This window comes from Magnolia sinica, chromosome 12 (genome assembly GCF_029962835.1).
Source record: "Magnolia sinica isolate HGM2019 chromosome 12, MsV1, whole genome shotgun sequence".
NCBI lineage: Eukaryota > Viridiplantae > Streptophyta > Magnoliopsida > Magnoliales > Magnoliaceae > Magnolia > Magnolia sinica.
This window is the reverse complement of record NC_080584.1, coordinates 29,700,011-29,721,801: the sequence shown is the minus strand read 5'-3', so window position 1 is coordinate 29,721,801 and position 21,791 is coordinate 29,700,011. Positions and strand designations below refer to the sequence as shown.

Genomic DNA, 21,791 nt, shown 5'->3' with positions numbered 1-21,791 from the left:
TGGGGCCCACAGAGCACCGACCATCAGCCATTGGCTGGTGGCAGGGGAGCAGCCAGTCCGTTTCCGTTATCTGATGAGTTGGTATTAAAGCGGACGACATCCAACGTACACGTGTCATGCATACATCTCATTCCAAACCATCAGATCTGGGCCACACTACAAGATAGTTTATATCACAACTACATCCGGGGCCCGATTCCCGCCGTGGGATGGCACATGTGTGATTGATCTGAGCAGTTCATTGGGTAGTGGGCGCTAAGAACATTCAATGTACCCAGAGTTTTGAAAAAAGGGCTTTCAAGGCACGTGTTGGACTTCCTACTCGCTCATCAGGTGGGGTCCACCGGATAGATCGAGATGTTCAACTCATCATATGGCCATACAGAAGAAAAGTCCACATTCGACCCTTCCTAACCAAACATGCTAAACAGACAATCTAGACCGTCCGTTTACAGAAGAAAAGTTCACGTCTCCCCACCTGGACATCATCCCCCTTATACAGCGACGGAACATACACCGTACCTGCATTTTCCACAACATGCGTTCCAAAATGATTAAGGACAGTCGTTTCTTTATGGTTGATAAACATACAATCTGGACCGTCCATTTATTGTCCCTACCATTTAAGAATAACATGTAATAAATCGGAAAATCCAGTCCGTTGGATGTTAGCTTTCAATGTTGGTATTAAGTGGGCCTGATCTTATACTCAAAATAGTTCCCCGTACAAACACCACCAGCAAAAGGGGAAAAGGCTATGAATAAAAACCGCAAAATAGTTACGGTTATTATCCGTAGTATAATCGTAGACTAAGATACTGCAGCATACGTCTAAAAGATTTGGCTAGGGTTTTAACTCGTAGCTATGGTCTCTAAATAGCCGTAGCTAGATTTTCTGTAGCACAAAGTACATGCAGCTACAGATAGTATTTGTAGCTAAAAGTAGTGTTGGATCCATAGCAAAATGCCGAATTTAACAATAGCTACAGTTCTCAGATTAGGAACTACGGTCAATATGCGTAGCTACTGCCTACATTAAAATAATTTTTTTAAAAATAATAGTGTTTGTGCATAATCATTCATTCATTCAATTACAATCATTCATTCGATAATGAATCAATTGCAATTACAATGATGCTGAAAATACAAAGGCAAACATCGAATGAGGCCTTCCACATATGAATTGCTCTTTTCATAGATGGACATCCATGAATAACGGGCCTGCAAGTATGAAACTGTTAAGGAATTTTATTTTTTTTTTGTAATGTATTACTGCAGAATTGGTTAACTGCTTTAGCACAATAATAAAAAGGAAACAACACAAATTGTTGACTGCTTACAACAATTCAAAAAAGGAAACTGCACGTACGTTATAGGGGTTCTCATCTTTGCAACTAAATGTGGAGAGAACTGCCTCACAGCTAAAGGGAACAGAAGACCTTATCAGCCTCCAAGGTAAAACATCATCTGAAGGTTCACATGCATCATAAAAATGTAATTTTCATGTTTCTATTTTATTTTATTTTTTTGGTCAGCCATAGTGCACAATTTCCCAATCATATGTAATGGTGTGTGTTTAGATGTGCTATAAAATTGTATTTCCTTGTAAAATTCTTTAAATTCAGAAAGAAGTTTGAAATCCATGATTTATGTATTTGGTCTTCCAATGTTGGATTCAGAAAATGGAGATGCTAGAGCTGTGAATTATGAATTCAGAAACTGTTCTGTCAAACCTGCGATAGGGGCATGCTCAAACATATGTGTGAGCTCCAAAAATGCCAGGGGAGTATGTGACTGGGTGGTTCATGGAGTGAGTGAGGTTACGAGGAATGAGATGAATAGACCGCTATAAAAAAAGATAAGTAGTAGACCTTGCTTTTGAGCCAGGGTTTAGGGCAACCAAATTTTAAAGGGTGGCCTGGATCTTGCTAGCTGGAATTGCCTCTTTAATCTCTCAAATCAATCTATTTTTTTTTTTCCTAAGTATTTCTCTATTTGGGTATTGTACAACCATCCCAACCACAATTTTTTCAACTCCCTCACAAATACAGTCATCAATGATCTCAACTTCTCTAGCATGCACAATACTCATGAATAAATGAAGGGAAAATCCTCCCTTTGATTATAAACAAAGCAAATATTGAAACTGAAGACTGCAATATTGACTTAAGGGCAAAATAAAGCATACATTGATGCTGAGGAGTTCAGATAGCCTAGGCACAAGACGCTTCAAGCTGTACTGGACAAGCATTTATCTGCAATGATTACATCACTTAGAAAGTAGAGAATTTATAGTTTCATTCATATAACCCATACCACACAATGTTCCTAATATCCAAGCTCCATTCCAAATAAAATCTTTAAAACAATCAATGCAAATCTATAAAGAATAAACAGAATTTATAACAAAAGCAAAGGAAATAAGCACTACAAAAGAAAGGAGCAAAGGTTATAACTGGCCAACTAAAATTCCTATACCTTAGAGAAAAAAGGATCCACACAATTCAGGAGCTCTATACCATCTTGTTGCAACATAATCCTGTTAAGTAAGAGAAATGGAAAACCATGAATATGCATGATACTATATGGGCCACTGTCTCTAAATTATCATAATACACAAATTATCTGCAGAAATTTAAACTATTTCTTTATTATAAAAATGAAAATCTCGCTTGGGGTAGCAAACTGAAACCCTTACCAGGTGCCCATGAGAAACATTAATACATATTTGATCTGCTGCATCTCCTCCACAAATGATTCCCAATGCTGGATCAATGGGCTACAAATGAGCAGTTAGGCAAGAACACAACAAATGTCTGAAATAACAGTCATAGATGGGATGGATGGAATCATCCGATTCGCAAGAAAATTTGGGCCATATTCCGTCAATGCCGGGGCACATCATGTCCTTGGTGCGAATCAATGAAACATGGGGACCAGTTGTACAAAAATAGATGCATCATAATAGTACTCACCCTCATGAACTGATAATGCAGGGGCATTTTCACACTGGGGTCGCCTGTGGGATGCAGGGGCACACTCGGGGTGGGTGACCCATGTGATTAGGGGCCCACAGGGGAGGTCTCGTGTTCGAGACTCCTCACTAGGGGTGATTAATGCGCATGTCACACCAGGCTCGAGTGGGGTAGCCCGTTGGATGCGGGGACATGCTCGGGGTGGGCGGCCCATGTGATTTGGGGCCCACGAAGGGGGTTCGGCTGAGGTCCTAACCCATGCGATGTGGTGCCCGGGCTATGAGATAAAAGGGATTAATTCGCCATACTCTAACAGTTCGAGCTTTTAGAGCAAGTGGTTAATTGTCCTGCATCACTTTCCCATGGCCCTTCTAGATCCTTCGACTTGTACCAACTCACTCCCAACCGGGGTGGTTCTTGGTCTCCTTTACACATGACTAACCCTTCTAAGTCTACTTTCCCTCATCTGTTACCAACTCACTCCCAACCGGCACAGTTCTTGATCTCCGTTGCACATGACCAAACCATCCAACTCTACTTCCCCTCACCTTATTACCAATTGGTGTTACTCTTAATTTCCCACGAATGCATTCATTTCTAATTCTATCATTCCTCGCCTTTCCACTCATCCAACTCAACATCTTATTTCAGCTACACTCATCGTCTGAACATGTTGTTCTTTAACTACCCAAAATTCGATCCCATAAAGTATGGCTGGCCTTATACTTCAATATACAAATATGATAAACATAATCACACAAGAAGTACAGTTGTTATCACCTGGTCGTTTATTTCATTGTACTTTCTCTCAGCTTCATCCTTCAGTTCCTGTAAGTCTGATTTCTCTTCTTCCTATGTCGTCTTTAAGAAATCCTGGAGAAAGCACAAAAGTAATTACATAAAAGCAAAATGGACATTTAAACTACCAGAATAGGTGTATTTTCATGAACACCATAAATAATGAGTGCATCCAACACCAAATATGTTTGAACTGAATGCATCAAGAGACCACGTGTCTGAACTAGCCTATTGTGTTCATTAACGTATTGGAAAGAAATGAAGCACACAAAGCATCATTTTGTACAATAACGACTATGAAAAGCATTTCTTTCACCAGTCTCTATTGGGGGACTACTTTACCAATAAGAGCAAGTAATAAACATCAATTGACCTTTCTGGCACACTCGTCTTAAATTAAATGTAACAGCTTTCAGTTTCAAGGATGATAGATCACTGAGGTCTTCTTAAGTTGTTACAATTAATTTTTCCTTTAGCACTGTCTATTGGGGAACTATTTACACAATAAGAGCAAGTAATAAGCACCTATTGACCTTGCTAGCACACTCTGCAGCCTGATATTAAATGTAACGTCTTTTAGTTTCTAGGATGATAAGTCATTGAGGTCTTCTCAAGTTGTTACATGTAATCAGTGATGATTGTGCGTGGAGTTTCCATTAATTATGAATATCTCCTTATATTCCAAATTCTCCATTTGATTATTCTGAATTAGATTCCAAATTCTCCATTTGATTATTTTGAATCTCTACCATATATAACACTAGGTCTTGGACATTTTTGCCCTCGAAATTAATTTCCCTAGATGAAACATCACCAATATTTTTAGAACTTGAAAATGTCATTGTTGTCCATCGCGAATGTTGACTTTCACCCTTCCCAAACTCTAGATAATATTTCCTGCACCTATTTCTCTCTAACTTCCTTTCTCTTCACATGCATTGCACTTGCAACACCCCCTAGTAAAGACAGCATCAGCAAGAATTGCTTGATAACAACTTTATCAAAATCGTATAATTCATAGTTCGGACCATACAATTCAAATTGAATCATGCCCAAATGATTAAAATTGCAGAAATCAAGAGGTGATTTGTACAATTTATATTTAGATTTTTATTGTTTATTTGATTTGATATATTTATTTTATTTTATTTTATTTTATTTTTATGATTCAAATGGGAAAGGTAAGTCATGGTTTGTGATGTGAGCCTTGGCATAAGAAAAGAACTCAATTTTTTACTACTTTTAAGGGTCAATTTGGACTAAGGGCCTGTTTCGATTGTGAATTACATCAGTAATGTATTGTAGAAGTACAATGATTACAAATTACAATACCTATCTCCTGAAAATGGGTTTGACAATTCCCATGTTTGGATAGGCATGGTAAAATCATAATGATGATTTCAATGTCTACTCATAGAGAAAAATATACTAATGTGCATGTTTTGATAGGAGATTTTCAATGCAATAAATGTAAAACTGTAATGATTGCAAATTCCTTAACCGACTCCTATTACATTTGCACTTGACCGCCAGATTACATGTTTTAAAAAACGTTGTAAAATCGTAATGATGGTGCTTTTACCATATAGATACTGATGTAATTCGCAATCCAAACAGACCTAATGTTTCCTTCTTTTCCTAATCAAAAGGTTAGATTTTTTCTTTTTTCTTTCTTCTTTTTTTGAAAGATTGTTAGATATTTCTTTCTTCACTAAAGAGAACAAATACATTTTCATCTTTTTCAAATTTGTGGGGGATGTTGAAGCATTATTGGTAGTCATTTTAATTTCTATTTTGTCATTGATGCTTTGAGTCTACATTAAGTAGGAGAGTTCTATTTCTCTTCATGCAAGTTTTGGTTTAGGTGAAGATGCTTGAATTTCACAAGTTTCCTATTCCGAAAAAATTAAGGCGGATTTTTATTGCCGGTTTCACAGTGGTTGTACAATGGAGGATGAAAATTACAACATCAAGATATTTTTTCATTTATTTTTATTTTATTAAATTTATTTTTATTTTATTTTTAAAAAAAATTGAAAGGTGAGAAACACACACACTACACCTCACACGCATGGGTTCTCGAACCCTTGACCTCAGAGATGAGACACACAATGTCTACCACTGAGCCAAGAGAAGAGACCCCTGATATTTTTGCATTTATGGATTGTTCTTTTATTTGAAACCATGGTTGAAGTAGATGGTTCGATTGGGTCGAATATTATTAGTTATAGATTTTTTTATTTTTTTATTTTTATTTTATTATTATTTTTTTTATACATAAGACAATATTCAGAATTATGAATGTGGATGGAAAATGGGTAGCTAATATTTTTTTTTTCTATATTATTTTCTAAATTTTCCACAAGTTGCAATTTATATTTTGATTTATGATACATTTTGTTCCCTAAAGCAACTTACAATGCGCTTCGATTTTGAAAACATTGCTTGAGAATAGATACACAATAATTTCCTAAGAAATCGCTATGAAGCTCCGTAATGTTAAATCAGCAGTCAATCTTTCAGAAGCAAGCATTTACATAAGAGGGTTGATCGCCTATGGGGATTGTGTGCTTACTCATCATGCTCCCCATCTTCCAGCCAACATGCCACTTGCATAGAACATCCATACAATGCAAAAGGTAGATTGCACCGTGAGGATAATCTGGAACGAAAATCAGGCCAATCTGCAGGTGTGGCCGACCTCATTAGCGGGTCTACCTGATTTTTGAGGCAGGTGATCCTCATGGTGAGGCCTGCAGTTTGCATGATACAGATGTCCCACATAAGTGGCATGTTGGCAGGAAAGATGGGGCTGCATGACAAGTTAGGACACAACCAGTTGTAAGTGGTCAGTTCTCTGTAAAACTTATGCAAATCCAAATCAACCTAAAACTACAATAACCTCAACCATCTATCATGTTAATTTTAACTTAAATACCACATGTAAGCTCAATTAAAACATACTGTTTAATCCCTTCTCTATAGCCATGTTTGGCTTGGATGATTACTATGCAATTCCACGGAAAAATTCATGATTACCTAACGGTCATTTACACTCTCACTATGCTAAGAAGGATGCTTTGGAATTTGGAAGTTTTTCTATTTTTTATTTTTTTTATTTCTTACTTTTGAAAGATTAACGAGTTCCATTAAAAACCAAAGGAAGAGGAAAAGAATTCACAATACTCGAAAATACAATCTAGATTCCAGGGATGATCCTTAACCCCTTCGACCCAGCAACAAACAGATCTGTTGGGCACCTCCACACTGATGACTGAACCAATAGTGAATAATGCGGACTGTCTCCCTTATGGCAATCACAATTGCTCCAATCCAGGAGAAGTATTGGCTGGAGCAGAAATTGCGGACATCATGTCACCACCTTCAAGAAGGCCCCCTGCAACCACCCACATTGCTGCCATTTGTAGGATCTATTGCTTCCAGGACAAATCTGCGACCTTTTCCAATTAAAATAGTTGTTGCTAATGGATCTGTCTGTAGGATAGACACATCTCCCACAGGAAGATCCCCAAATGAGGAAAAGTCCAGCGACGCACGTATTCAAGACCATGCAATCAGGATGCATTTTTATGGGTTGTGTTTGGAAATCATGTTGAAATTTAGATATTTTGGAATCATATCTCATGGCTAAATTCCAAGGGAATCATGTATATCCTGAACGAGTGAAATCTTTGGGGTTAATTCTCATGATTCCACACTATCAATACATGCCAAGATAATCAAATCAGGTGAATCTGGTTTCTATTTTCATCGAGTTATCAGGAATCCAGCCAGTGTGATAAATATTGCTGAGAGTTTGAAAATCTCGAGATAATCCCACGAAAAATACACTAAATGATGTTATCCTGATATTATCACGAGACTTTCAAATTGTTGGCAGATTTTCAAATATCAAATTTTTATCGCCATATCATTGTGAAAAATACTAAAAACCTTGAAATTTTTGTACAATAAGCATATATTTTCTAATACATAAATTAATTTTGGAGCTCTCTTTTTTTTTGAGATAGATTTTCCCAATAATATCCAGAGAAAAAACCTCAAAATATATTTTAGTCACAAAATTTGTGCAACTGATGGCGACCATAGATATCCTCCCCTGTTATCACAGCCTATCAGGAATATAATAGCAAAAAGTATCCAACAGAGCAATGGCAGTTTACGTTTTCACTTTTTCGAGCATCCGCTAATTTACGTAACTCCAACGCTTCATCGTGCAGTAGAGCTAATGCCTGAGAAGTTCTCGTCAACTCTGGAATTGTCTCAGATTGGAGGATAACCTGTACAATACCAAAAAAGAAAAAGGATAATTAAAAAATACATTTTGTGCCATTTTTCAAAAGAAACATCATCTTTATATTTAACTATTGTGCATCAGCTGAGACCATCATCAACTAGGTGACTTTCAATTCTAGTTGTACATAGAGCGCAGACTTTTACCAATGTTATACTTCAGTATGGAAGAAAATGATATACTTGGCAATTGGCTGAATCCTCATAAGCATGTCGAGTCTCTTAACACAAGTTGCATCGGTTATAAATATTAAGAATAAGGATAGAAGAAGCCACGGAATTCAGGAGATACACTGCAGATGCCTCTTTCTTTACTCCACACAGCAGAACCCACAAACATTACTGTAAGTTGTTTCAGTTTCTTTTGGATAGGTCCAGCCATACAGCATCAATCAGGATGTGTCTCGTCAGTATCAATGGAGCTTCTGTGTAATTTGTTACCCTTAAAATAACAAACAACGTTGTTCAAGGAATATAATGAATTGCGTAAATAAAAAAATGAATATATATATATATATATATATATATATATATAAGAGGTGTATAATTTCATAAGAGGTGTATAATTTCTAAAGATGGACGAGTTGGTGATTTTTGAAAGACCCCAGAGGCAGAAAACTCTGACTTTATAATTGTAATGAGGATCCCCATCTAGATGTAACTGAATTCCAAAAACACACAAACCAATGGCTAGAATTTTACCTTAGATTTGTGTCCTGTGATCAATGTAGAAGTCTGACGTTGATCCTCCAATGTTGTAAGTCTCTCCCCGATCTATCCTAAAAGAGTGAGGAGAAGAGATGATGGCACATACCCTACAATTGGGCTCACGTGTACACAGATGAGAGAAGCTCACAAGGTGGATCCCACACACATGTAATGGAAGGGAAATGACAGAAAAAGAGCTTCCTCCCTCGCTCACAAGGTGGATCCCACACACACACACAGCGATACGAAAACCCACTAGAGTATAAAATATCCCTGGTATCACACTATGTATCGCTGAGTATCGCGAGATATTGCAGATGTCATGATATATCGCGCAATATTGTTACACTCTCCTTTGTATCTTTCTTACATATTGACGATATCTGTCGATATCAACAGACACCATCAATACCATTAGAGAAACCACGGATGTGTAGAGAAAAACCACAAAAAAAAAAAAAAAAACCCTCCACTTTACATATTTTTCCATCTTTCTTCCCTTTTCTGAACACCTCTAGAGTGGATGATTTCAGTCCATCCCCTTGAATCCTTTGAAAGAGAAAAAAAGTTTTCAAGCAGGAATCAAGATTAAAGTGGATTTGGGCTCAATTACGATTCAATTAATATTTTTGCATTTTTGGTCATTTTTATTTATTTATTTAAATTATACAAATCAGTGCCAACAGGTTAGAAATGTTTGACTCATCATGTTTTGCAGGAAAAATCAAGGATTTAAACCTTCGATTTCAAGATTTGAAGGTTGGTGGTTCGATTTGAGGTAAATTGGGGAAATATCGAAAATTCTGTAATTTCTCCCACATTAATTGCAATTTTACTATTCAAACATAAAATCAAACATATATGAGGCCTAATCTACTAATTCATCTAGTTTTGGAGATTTTCAAAAAAAAATAAAAATCTTTTAATTAAAAAATATTTTTATTTTCAAAATTCCACTTCTATTAGCGGTCAATTGGACCCAATTCAGAGCAGGTAGGAGTGTTGGATGAAATCATCATCACATACACTCTAATTTTGGGATTTGGGTTAGGTGGTCCAATTTAGAGAATTGATCAAAATCGATTTATTTTTTTTTATTTTTTTTTTATTTTTTTTGCAATTTCTCCCAAATTGGTTGTGTTCTTATTATCCAAACAAGAAATCAAACATGTATAAGGCCTGATCTACTGATTCATATAGTTTTAGAGATTTTTCGTAAAAAAACAAAAAAAACAAAAAATATATAAAATATATGAAATTTCTTTTATATCAATGGTCAATTGACCACATTTGCATTTTTAGAGCATTTAAGAGTGTTTGATGATTTTTTAAGATATAATTAATAATTTATTTCAAAAACAATTAATAAATGTTAAAATTATAAATGTAGTACACTGCATCTATTAACATGATGTTCTTTTGCAGGTAAAACATGTGAGTAAAAGGGAGATAGCCGGACATTGGATGGAAGTACAGGACCCCTCTTCATCATAATCGATTCGGGTCCCAATGCAATTTGTTTGGCAATGTTTTGAAGAGTGGAGGGGTAACCAGCTTGAAGAAACATTTAGTGGGAGGGTATCAAAATGTTATATATTGCCCTAAATGCCCAACGGATGTGAAAGCACAAATGAAGACTTTGTTAAAAAAATGCGAAGATTAGACACGACCATATTGCACGAGAGGGAGATTAGGGAGAAGTGAGGGCAGGCACCATGCAAAGTTGAAGATGTAGTGAATTTGGATAAGGAGGAGGATCCTTATTATAGATGCATTGTTGAGGAGTCTTTACGGGATCAGTGGGAGTGATCAGCAAAGGGGGTGGGAGGCGAGCGAGTATGCCCACATTTAAGCGCTCTACGCATGAGCATGGTGGAGGAAGTGGAGCAAGGGGGGATGGATATGGGCCACAACAGTAGCAAGCGGTTACTGAATGTACCTTTAGATCCAACCATGTACAATAAAGAGAGGAAACATATGAAACCAAAAGGAAATGTTTAGTAAATGGGATGTAAGGAAGAAGGTAGGGAAGTTCATTGCAAAGTTTTCTTTTTTCTTTTCTTTTTTTTTAAAATGAGAAAATCTCCGCGAATGCAACAGCGAGCTTGCACTTCAAGAATATGATCTATTAAGTGTAGTGTGGCGGTGAGGGTGTGGTTCCACCCATGCCACATGAGATAATGGAGAGATTTAGATGACGAGTACGCAAAGACACGGCATCATGTGGATGGGTATCGCCAGTCTTAGGAGATGTACGGTTGCACAGTGATGTATGACAGGTGGATTGGATCGACAAAGATATCACGAAACTCATCCACTACCAGAATGACCTCAGCGGGTAACTCTACACTAGCCTCTTAACCACCTACCTGAGATTGGGCATCTTTTCTAATGGTGGGGTTTGCCCCGACGAAGGTCTCTAGTCGGGTAATGCACACATCAAGCTGCTCAAAGCGTTGGTCCATACGTTGTTCCAAGCGCTTACCCAAAGACTCAACCTGCTAGGTCAACTTGTTCACTGATTCTTGCAATTGCTCCATGTTTAGTGTAGGTACAAGCCAAAACCACGACCTGTATGTGTGGGCATACAACTGCTAACTCAACCTAAGCACCTTATACTACGACTATATGTGACTAAATGGGACTAAATGATCCTATGAGACTATATGCTACCAAAATCCCGGAATATAGTTGTCAAAATATAAGAAAGTATTTTTATTTTTATTTTTTTTAAGAAGCAACCTAGTTTCTAAAAACGAAAAAGGAAAGTTTCTAAAAACAAATTAAGAAAGTTTCTGAAAAAACAAATTAGGAAAGTTTCAAAAAAAAAAAACCTAGTTTCTAAAAACGAAAAAGGAAAGTTTCTAAAAACGAAAAAGGAAAGTTTCTAAAAATAAATTAGAAAAGTTTCTGAAAAAACAAATTAGGAAAGTTTCTAAAAAGGCAACCTAGTTTCTAAAAAAGAAAAAGGAAAGTTTCTAAAAATAGAAAGTAAGTTTTTAAAAAGAAAACGGAAAGTAAACTAGTTTCTTAAAAAAGAAAAAGGAAAGGAAATTAGTTTCTAAAAACAGATTAAGAAAGTTTCTAAAAAATTAGTTTCTAAAATAGAAAAGGAAAGTTTCTAAACCTAGAAATAAAAAGCTAAGTTAAATTCTAAAATAATTCAAATAAGGGGATAATAGAAAATTTCAGTAGCTTATGTCAGGGTTTATGTACCTCTAAACAGCCATATATGATGAGAATTGATGCGTAATGGACATAAACAATTAAACCCTAAACATGTAATGCATTCCCCTATAAGAATCCTAAGCTTTGATACCAAATTTGATGCAGGACATGAAATTCAAATATGATGTGCAAGATTTTCAAGCTTTAGATCACACTAGTTTAGAGATAATCACACAAAATTCCACATAACGTCAAGCACTCAACAAGGGGAATCTATGCGGGTCCAGGCCTACACATGCTAGGGCTGGATCAAGTAAAATTATAGACCAAACACTGCTCAAAGCAGAGTAAATTCATTCACACATGCACGAAAATATTTTCCCAATCCAAGGGATTCACATGTTCAATTCGGGGAACCCTAGGGTTAAAGAAAAGGGATAGAAATTGGGGATTTAGGGCAATCTAGGGTTAGGGAAATCAGGTGAGACAGGAGTGAAAGAGAGGAGAGAGAGAGAGGGAACATGTAACCAACCCGCACATGTGAACAGTAGGTTGGGCCTGACGCACGTGCGCGGATGGCTAGCCGCACGTGTGTGGGGCCGACGAACCCAAAAAACACCCTCTTGGGTCTAGTCGACTAGGGTTGAGCTTCAAAACCTCCAAGTTTCAAGTCGATCCGATGTATGGTTTGAGCGTGGTGCTCCGCCGAAGTTTCAACCCTCCTGCAGGGCCAGATTCTGGAATTCTGCTGAAGAGAGGAAAGTTGTTGCAATAAAGAACAGATTTGTAGCACAGATGATTGTGAGAGGTGAGAAGGGTGGATGGTAGAAGATGGGAGCGAATCGGGATAGATGTGGCTTCGCACCACGGTAGTTAGCCCTTCAAAGAAGGGAGGGCTTCGCACCCAATTCGATTTTCATAACTTGAAAAGGAGCAAGAAAATGCAGCAATTTTTATTAATATTCATCAAGAAAAAAGCCTACAAGGGGTGCTTATTTATAAGAAAACCCTATACTACTAAAACTCGCGCTATGTACGCAACCTATTACTTGGCGATGAAGTAAACACAAATAATAACCAATCAAAATAATCTAAATCGTCCATGATATTTTACATAACATTAATAAACAAAACCTAAAATATGATACTAATCAGACTAGTGGACCACGATCATGAGAACCCATGATGGGCTTTACATGGCTATCGAGTCCACTCCAACGAACCAAACGTCGTCTTATAACTATGAGGCCCTCCCTGGACATCGTCATCGATCCAAATTGATGGTGGGGCCCTCCTCCTTGCGTACATGCATTTTTTTTTTTTTGGGGGGGGGGGGGGGGGGCAGTATGCGTGTGCGTGTGATGTCCCCATCAAGCATTTATTGTGAAATTATGCCAATTTCGACAGAACGGCTCTTTGAGAACACACGTTGGCTCAAAAATCATTCGATGCTTCGAATAGACGCATCCGGGACTGATGATAACGGTCGAAGGCGGTTCATATTTCGGTAACACGTGTGAGCATTTATGACGGCATTGTTAAAACTTCAAACGCACTGTTGTCATTTTCTTCAAAAGGAGAGCGACAAGGGGGGCAATGTTTGTACCCATTCCGGCCAGGCCCTATTTCAACAATCAGGGTCATTTACATGTGATCTGTATGGATACGCATGGTACCGTCATAAGATTTTATGCAATCATAATGTATCAATAATCAATTATATTGAGGAGGCCGATGCGTATGCGACCGAGTTCAAGTAACTAAGCAACGGGTAGTTAACGGTCGAAATGTGTACAATTGCCTGCTATTTTGGTTGAAGAAATATTCAAGGGAATACAGAACATGTGAAACATCTAGAAGCAAAGTACTGGATATCGGTTACCATAACCATCAGAACGTGGGAAGAATCCAGAATGGTTAGATCAGAGCTATAAATAGAAGAAGATTGCAGCAAAATAATTCGTCACATACCAAACCAAATCTATCTTTGATTTTCTTTCAATTATCCTGTCAAATTTACATTCTTTAGTGTTACTTTTTCTTTTTTCGTTCAAGTGAATTGCATTCCTTAGCATAATCATTTACTTTCCGTACTTGTCAATTACATTCCATAGTGTAACCCGTAATATAATCAGTAGCGTTAACCCTGTAGTCAATAACCTTAGCTTTAGCTAGAGTTGTTGCTAGAACATTGAATCGTGTTTGATTACTAAGGAGTATCCTTCAACAACTGATAGCGGCCGATTGTAAGGATTTCTTTCTGCTCTCACTTTATTTGCACTAAAAAGTCCTTTCATAAGGAAGGCAAAGGAGTAACCCATCATCAGAGGACGAATCCCACCCTTTAACCATCACCTGATCATTAAACACATTGAGTGATTGGCTAAATAGGCGACCGATCTTTTCAGAATCCGGTCATACACATTGTGTCTACCTATCTTGGCACTCAGGGTCATTGTTGTTCAGATTGAATTGGAACCGTAATCCCAGTTATGGCACGCCCACAAGAAACAGACACTTGTGCCAAGGAAGAGATTGAAAAACGAGGCGAACACCAGCAGTGCCTAATATGCTGAAGGATAGCCACCAATCCCTAATGATTGCATGGAAGTCTTCCACTAACAACCAAGCGAGTTCAAAAACAAATGGTTTTGGGCCCCAACTATCCACCCCTAGTTCCAATAAGACTGGATGATGATCAGATGTAGCCCTAGGCAAGCCGCACGAGATAATCAAAGGGTACTTATTGACCTAATTAAATGGTAGAAGAGTCCCCCCCCCCAAAAAAAAAAAAACTATCGGGTATCGATCATCCCATTTTGGGAACCCATTCCTCAAAGCCCCTGATACTTCTCATGACTCTGGCTTCAGATTGTTTTTCATGCACAAATCGCATTGCGTTGAAGTCTACCCCAACGCACCATGGTTAAAAGAAGCTCCGACCTAGTTCACCTCTGTCAAGAAAAGATGTCTTTGAACTGGAAAGCAGGGGCTGTATATTGTTGTAACTTGTAAGTAACCATCTGAATTGGTATCTGGTGTCTTTGAACACAACCGAAACCAAAAAAAAAAAAAGATCCAATCTGACTACCCTCCACGCACCAGAAGGCTTTGTTCCACACAACCACTATACAACCCTTCGATCCTTCTGCATACAACACATACCACCCCAGTGTTCGAAATATCGATACTATCGGCCGATATTATCGTTATCGGCCCCCAACGAGACGATACCTGGGCGATAACGCTCGGAAGATACCAAAAATGCAAAAATTCAGATATCGCACGATATCGCCATGCGTATGGGGGGAGAATAAAAAAATTTTGAATTAGAGAAAAAAGGAGAAATCGGAGAGTACCCGCAAAGATTGGTGATCGGATGTGGGCCATTACGATATATCTGTGGTGATTTCTCGAAGATTCCGGCAAGAAATCGGGCCAGATTGAGGAACCCCTTCCTCCGGAACGAGAATCGTCGCCGCCGCGATCGTCGAAACCTCCGCGTGCGTGAAGGAGAGGGAAAATGAAGAAGGGCGCGGAGATGGGGTGAAAAGGGGTTTTCGATTGTGTGGTGGGTTACGGAGTACGCTCTTATCGTACTCAATAAACTCAGTTGGGCCAACCTTTAATGTATGTAGTCTATCCACGCCATCCATTCGTTTTCCCATCTAATTTAAGGGGTTGATCCCTAAATTTAGGAATTTTAAGGGCCCACCTTAAAGGAGTCACTCTTTCCACTGTTTTCTATGGTGGGGTCCACTCGAGCTCTGGATCTGACCCATTTTTTGGCTCATGCCATAAAATGATCTCTTCAAATGTATAGACGGTGTGGATATAAAAAATACATCATGTTGGGACCCACGTAAGTTGGTCACGTGGCATTGGGGCCGTCAATGACGGAAACAGATTGGATACTCCCCCTGACACTAGCCCGTGGATGGTGGTCGGTGCTTTGTGGGCCCCACAATAATGTATGTATTTCATCCATTCCGTTCTTCCATTTTTAAAGATCATTTTATGGCTTTATCCCAAAAAACTAGAGGGATACAAATCTCAGGTGGACCACACCACAGGAAAACAATAGTGATTGGATATCCATCATTTAAATCCTCCTAAGGCCCACTGTACTTTTTATTTGACATCAAATCTATTTATTAGGTCATAAAGACCGAGATGAAGGGAAAAAACAAATATCAGCTAGATCCAATACTTTTATGGACCCCAAAAAGTTTTTAATGGTCAACGCTCATTCCACACTGTTACCTGTAATGTGGTCCAGTTGATATTGGAATATATCTAATTTTTTGTGTAATATCATAAAATGATATATAAAAATAGATGGACGTCATGGATGAAACACATACATCATAGTGGGGCCCACGGAGCATCGACCATCAGCCATTGGCTAGTGGAGTAGCCAATCCGTTTCCGTCAATGACGGGCGACATGGTACGCTGGTACCGAGTAAACTCTGTTGGGCCACCATGATTGCATGTGGCTTATCCATGCCGTCCATTCGTTTTTACCGATCATTTTAGGTGTTCAGCCCAAAATTGAACCATATCCACAACTCAAGTGGACCATACCACAAGAAACAGTGGAACTGTTAATTTCTACCGTTGAAACCTTTTTAAGGCCCATAGTGATGTTTGTTTGTCATCCAACCAAATATTTAGTTTTTCCCTTCATCCGGGTCTTTATGACCCAATCAACAGATTGGATGTCAAATAAACAGTACAGTGGGCCTTAGGAGGATTTTAATGGTGGATATCCAATCATTATTGTTTTCCTGTGGTGTGGTCCACATGAGATCATATCCCTATAATTTTTTGTATCAGGTACTAAAATGATCCGTAAAAATGGCTGAACGGAATGGATGAAACAAATACATTATGGTGGGGTCCACGGATCTGAGATGAACTGAAATCACAAATATTAACCTGATTCAATACTTTTATGGCCCCACGAATATTTCGACTGTGGATGTTCAATCCTTACGTTTTCAGCCCATTTGAAAATTGGATCCTGTTCATTTTTGGCTCTTTGTTCTAAAATGATCTCAAAAAACGGATGGACGGAGTGGATTACTCACAAACATCACGTTGGGCCCCATTTAAGTTTTCAGGATCTTCTTGCAAATGGCTTGCGCAGGAAATCCGCGTCCTTGGATTCTCAGGACGCGTAGCCAGACCGGCTACTAAAGTGACGTCACCAAGTTCTGTGTGGCCCACCATGATGTATGTGTTGTATCTACACCGTCCATCCATTTGGCTAGATCATATTACGGCAGGAGACAAAGAATGGGTCAGATCCAAATCTGGAGTGGACCCCACCATAGAAAACAGTGGGGAGAGGGACGCCCACCCATGAAACCCTGATCATGGGTCCACTATGATGTGTATCTGAGATCCAACCTGTTTATAAGTTAAGTCAAACATGAAAAAAGGGAAAAAACAACTTTTAGCTTGATCAAAGACTTTTGTGGCCCTTAGAAATTTTTAATGGTGGGCGTCACTCTCTCCACTGTTTTCTGTGGTGGGGTCCACTCGAGCTTTGGATCTAACTCATTCTTTTTCTCATGGCCTAAAATGATATCTTCAAATGGATGGACGGTGTGGATACAACACATACATCATGGTGGGCCCTTCAGAACTTGGTGACGTCACTTCATATCCCCATTAATCATAAGTATATTTCTCAAATTTTACTTTTTCAATTATTCTTTGTCTTTTCAATGAATTGGTTGTGTTTTCATACATGACTATAATATATTTATAAATATCATGCATCCAATTTTAATATAGTTGCATTAGTTCAGTTAAACATCGCATGGCTTAGGACCCTATACAAAGGAAACTTATTATGTGTATATTTTTTTTTGAGATGTTATGATTTAAAAGTGTGTATTAAGGGGTTTCTTAACAATCCCCAAAGTTTCATTAAAAAATTCAACCATTTTCCCAATGTTTCCCTATGTTTCCCAAAAAGTGCGATAAACTATGCGATACAAACGATATATCCCGTGCGATAACCGATACGTAGCTGTATCTCAAGGGTGCGATACATTGTGCGATACCGATATTTCGAACACTGTACCACCCCTTATTGATGATGCCCCAAATGGGGCCGAGAATCATATCGTCGAAGGTGTCCAACTTTGTTTCCTAGAGAGCAAGAATCTGGGTCATATGCCTTTTACATACCTCTTTTACATGTAATCTTTTTTCTTAGCTTCCCAGTCCCCTCACATACCAGTAGAGGATCTTCATTGTACAACAGTACGAGAGGCTTTTCCCTTCTTGTTGTCATTATCTCTACTAGAAGAACCGTAATTGACAAAGCACTCCAAATTAAGTAGCTCACTCCAACCTCTAAGTTTCTTTGGCTTATACTTATGCCTTAGCGCTTCCCTCTTCTTCTGGTTACCTCTTTCCTCTACAACGATGATAAAAGCATGGACTTCTACTACTTGTATTAAGCATCGAACTCATCAAAGTCGAGTTCCTTCCAACTCGAGGTGAATGATGCAAGCCCACGGCCCACTAAGGCCCATTTGGGCCCATTTTAAGGCCTAGCACACTTAAGCCCATCTAGGCCTATTGTAGGGCCCAACAACACATAGGTCCCATAGCCCACCATAAAGCCCAACATGTGCTGATTTTTTTGTTGATTATTTACTGATTAGAGGGGCCTAAATCAAGTATTGTAATTTACTATTTTTGGGAGATATGGGGGGCTAATTTGAAGATGTGATTGATATGATTGAAGATATGGGCTGGTTTTAGAGATATAATTATTTTCCATGTTTGCTTTTTATTATCGGATTTTTACCATATTAAGGAATATTAGATTGGATTAAAAATAAATTGTGATTGATTTAAAATCAATATTTTAATTAGGAGATTTTCATTAAATATTTATTTAGGATCTATAATGAGGGTAGTGGTGTAGGAGTTAGTCATTCGAATATTTTTCTAAGTGCAAGTTTTCTTAAAGTTTTTATAAGAGAAGAAAATTGATATTAATAAGTTCTTTTCCTCTCTACTCCACTGTTCTTGTGGGCAGTGATTTAAATATCAACAATATCAGTCGATATATTATCACATGTGCAATACAAAACACACTAGTGCCGATATATCCCACCTATTCGATCCAATGAGCATTTTTCAATTTTTGATCCATGTTTTTGTTATAAATCACGTTAAACCGGTGTCAAATGGTTACAAATCTATGATTCTTCATGTTTTCCATGAAAAATCATGGATTTGGAACTTCAATTTCGAGATTTGGGGAAGATTGGTCAAGTTGCGGAAAATTGAGAAAAATCGAAATTTCTCAATTTCTTGCAAATTAGTTGCCATCTTTGTATCCAAACGCAAAATAAAACATGTAACCTAATCTAGCGATTTTTCTTTTGCTTTTGAATGTATTGCTTGTGTTTCTATACATGTCTTCTTACACTTATAAATTATATGAATAGACTTTGAATATACTTGCATCAGTTCAGTTGGAAAGCGCATATATTAGGGCTTCATACAAAGGAAACCCCTATTGTGTGCACTTTTTTTTTTTAATGTTTTGATTTCTAAGTGTGTATTGATGTCTTTTTCAACAATCCCTGAAGTTTCATTGAAAAAATCGACCAATTTCCCAATGTTCCCACATTTCCCAACAACAGCGATACATGACACGATACAACCAATATATCCTATGCCATAACCGATATGTATCCGTATCGCAAGGGTGCGATACATTATGCGATAACGATATTTACAACATTTCTTGTGGGTATATATTTTCTTAATTTTTTTGCAATTTGGGTATCGAGATCTCATTGACTCGATAACCGGGTTGCAACAAATTCCCTTCCCTCCCTCTATTATTGACGCAATTCGGCTAATGCTATTCGATGGGTAAACTCCTCCGATGCTTACACTTGGCACCTTGTGAATGAGTAGAAGAAATCAAAGAGTTCAAGGAAACCACCTCGGTTGCCCTCTTTCATGTTCATGGGGATGATAAATTTTGTAGCAAATGATTCCACTAAAAAGGGACCAACCTCCATAGTCTTGTAGCTCCCTCTTTTGTAAGCTTTTTTGTAGTTCTCAATGATTTTTTCCCCAATCTTTAAAAAATAAGCCAAATTTTAAAATCATTATGTTCAGGAACTTAAGACAGCCAAAATTTTCTAGCTACCTCTTGGAATCAACTATCAAATAGAACCTTCTATCATCATACATGAAATTGGAGTAACAGGCAAGCATGTCTATCGAGATTAGCAAGATCCACTTTTTATCAAAGTGACAGTAGTCAAGGGGCATTTTCACACTGGGTTCAAGTGGGGTGGCATGTGGGATGCAGGGGGACACTCGAGGTGGGCGGCCCGTGTGAGGTGGACCCCACTGGTTTGAGGCGGGTGGCTCGTGTGAGGCATAACTCATGTGATGTGGGGCCCACGAGGCACAAGGGGGGTTTAGCCGATGACCTAACCCATGGGATGTGGGGCCTGAGCTATGAGATAAAGGGATTGATTCGTCATGCTCTATCAGTTCGAGCTTTTAAAGAAAGTGGTTAGTTGTCCTACATCAAAGTGGTATCAAGGCAAGAGGTCTCGTGTTCGAGACAACTCACTGAGGGTGATCAATGTAGGGGCATTTTAACACCAGGCTCTAGTGGGGTGGCGCTTTTAGAGCAAATAGTTAGTTGTCCTGTATCAGACAGCTTCTAATATGGATATATAAATTAGAAAACTTTTCGAAGCCCAACCAAGTGGGAGGACTCCAATCGGAGATATGGCTATCTAAGGCTCTAAAAGAATTGTAGACATAAAATCATGTAAATTTACCTGGTTGATGATGAATTGACACACAAGGAGAATTGTAGCCAAAATGGTTGGAAAATTCACGAATGCCCTGCCAGCTCAAAAATTGGCGACTGACTACATGTTTCATACCAGGACCTTAGTATAGCAAGAACAGCAACAGGTATATTGTAGTCATTTAATCATGTATATATACTTGGTTGATGATGCACTGAAAAACAATGAGAATTGCAGCCCACAAAATGAGTGGAAAAATCACATAAGGCACTGCTAGCTCAAAGATTCATGACTAGCTAGCTAATTCTTGCTTACTAGGAAATTGGGATAGCAAGAATAGCAACAGCTTAAGAGGTGCAAAAATTAGCTAATGCAATTGAGTTGGTGTGATATCTGCAGCCAAGTGAATTGGGTAAACAAATGATTTTTTTTTTTTAATGATTAAAACAAATGATCATCTATTGAATGAGAAGCAGACTGGACTGCATACAAAAGTTTGACAAGAGATGCTTTAAATTAAAAGCTTAGAACCCAATTAGAGTTAATGCTTGCTTTTAAATACTCCACTCATTATTCTGACAAGATTATCCCCATTTTATTAAACCCAAACAAGACCACACTTGCATTCACACTTTTATTTTAAGTAGCATAAACTTATCAATAATGGTTCAAAAAAAGGCATGGATAAACAGATTTCTCATCTGGAAAAACAGAAAATGCAAATTACCGTGCAAACACTGAAGCAAAAAAATAAAGAGAATGCAACTTACAATCTTATCCAAATAGCTCTTAATGGTTGCATTCTTCTCTCCTATCTCTATGTCCTTTTGCCCCAGCATTTCCACCAACTGCCGTTTCGATTTATGATGCTCAGAGGCTTCGACAGACAACCGCTCAACATCTCCATCTTTGCTGATCTGAAAACAATGCACAAGCAATCAAACGAACTGGTGGAGAAGAATGATGAGTCACCGAGCAAATACATAAGAGCTTCTGTAACTAGTCTACAG

The 21,791-nt window shown here is 38.1% G+C and overlaps 1 long non-coding RNA gene across 1 annotated transcript in view; it reads right to left on the bottom strand.

Moving 5' to 3' along the window:
• Positions 1-1,237: 1,237 nt before the first annotated feature.
• LOC131221171 (uncharacterized) overlaps positions 1,238-21,791 on the bottom strand; it is a 64,042-nt gene continuing 43,488 nt past the window's right edge. The window contains exons 3-8 of the long non-coding RNA XR_009159044.1: positions 7,958-8,074; positions 3,756-3,848; positions 2,693-2,779; positions 2,479-2,539; positions 2,189-2,255; positions 1,238-1,467 (exon numbers count right to left, since the gene is read on the bottom strand). This is a non-coding gene — a long non-coding RNA (uncharacterized LOC131221171). The remainder of the gene's footprint in view (positions 1,468-2,188; positions 2,256-2,478; positions 2,540-2,692; positions 2,780-3,755; positions 3,849-7,957; positions 8,075-21,791) is intronic.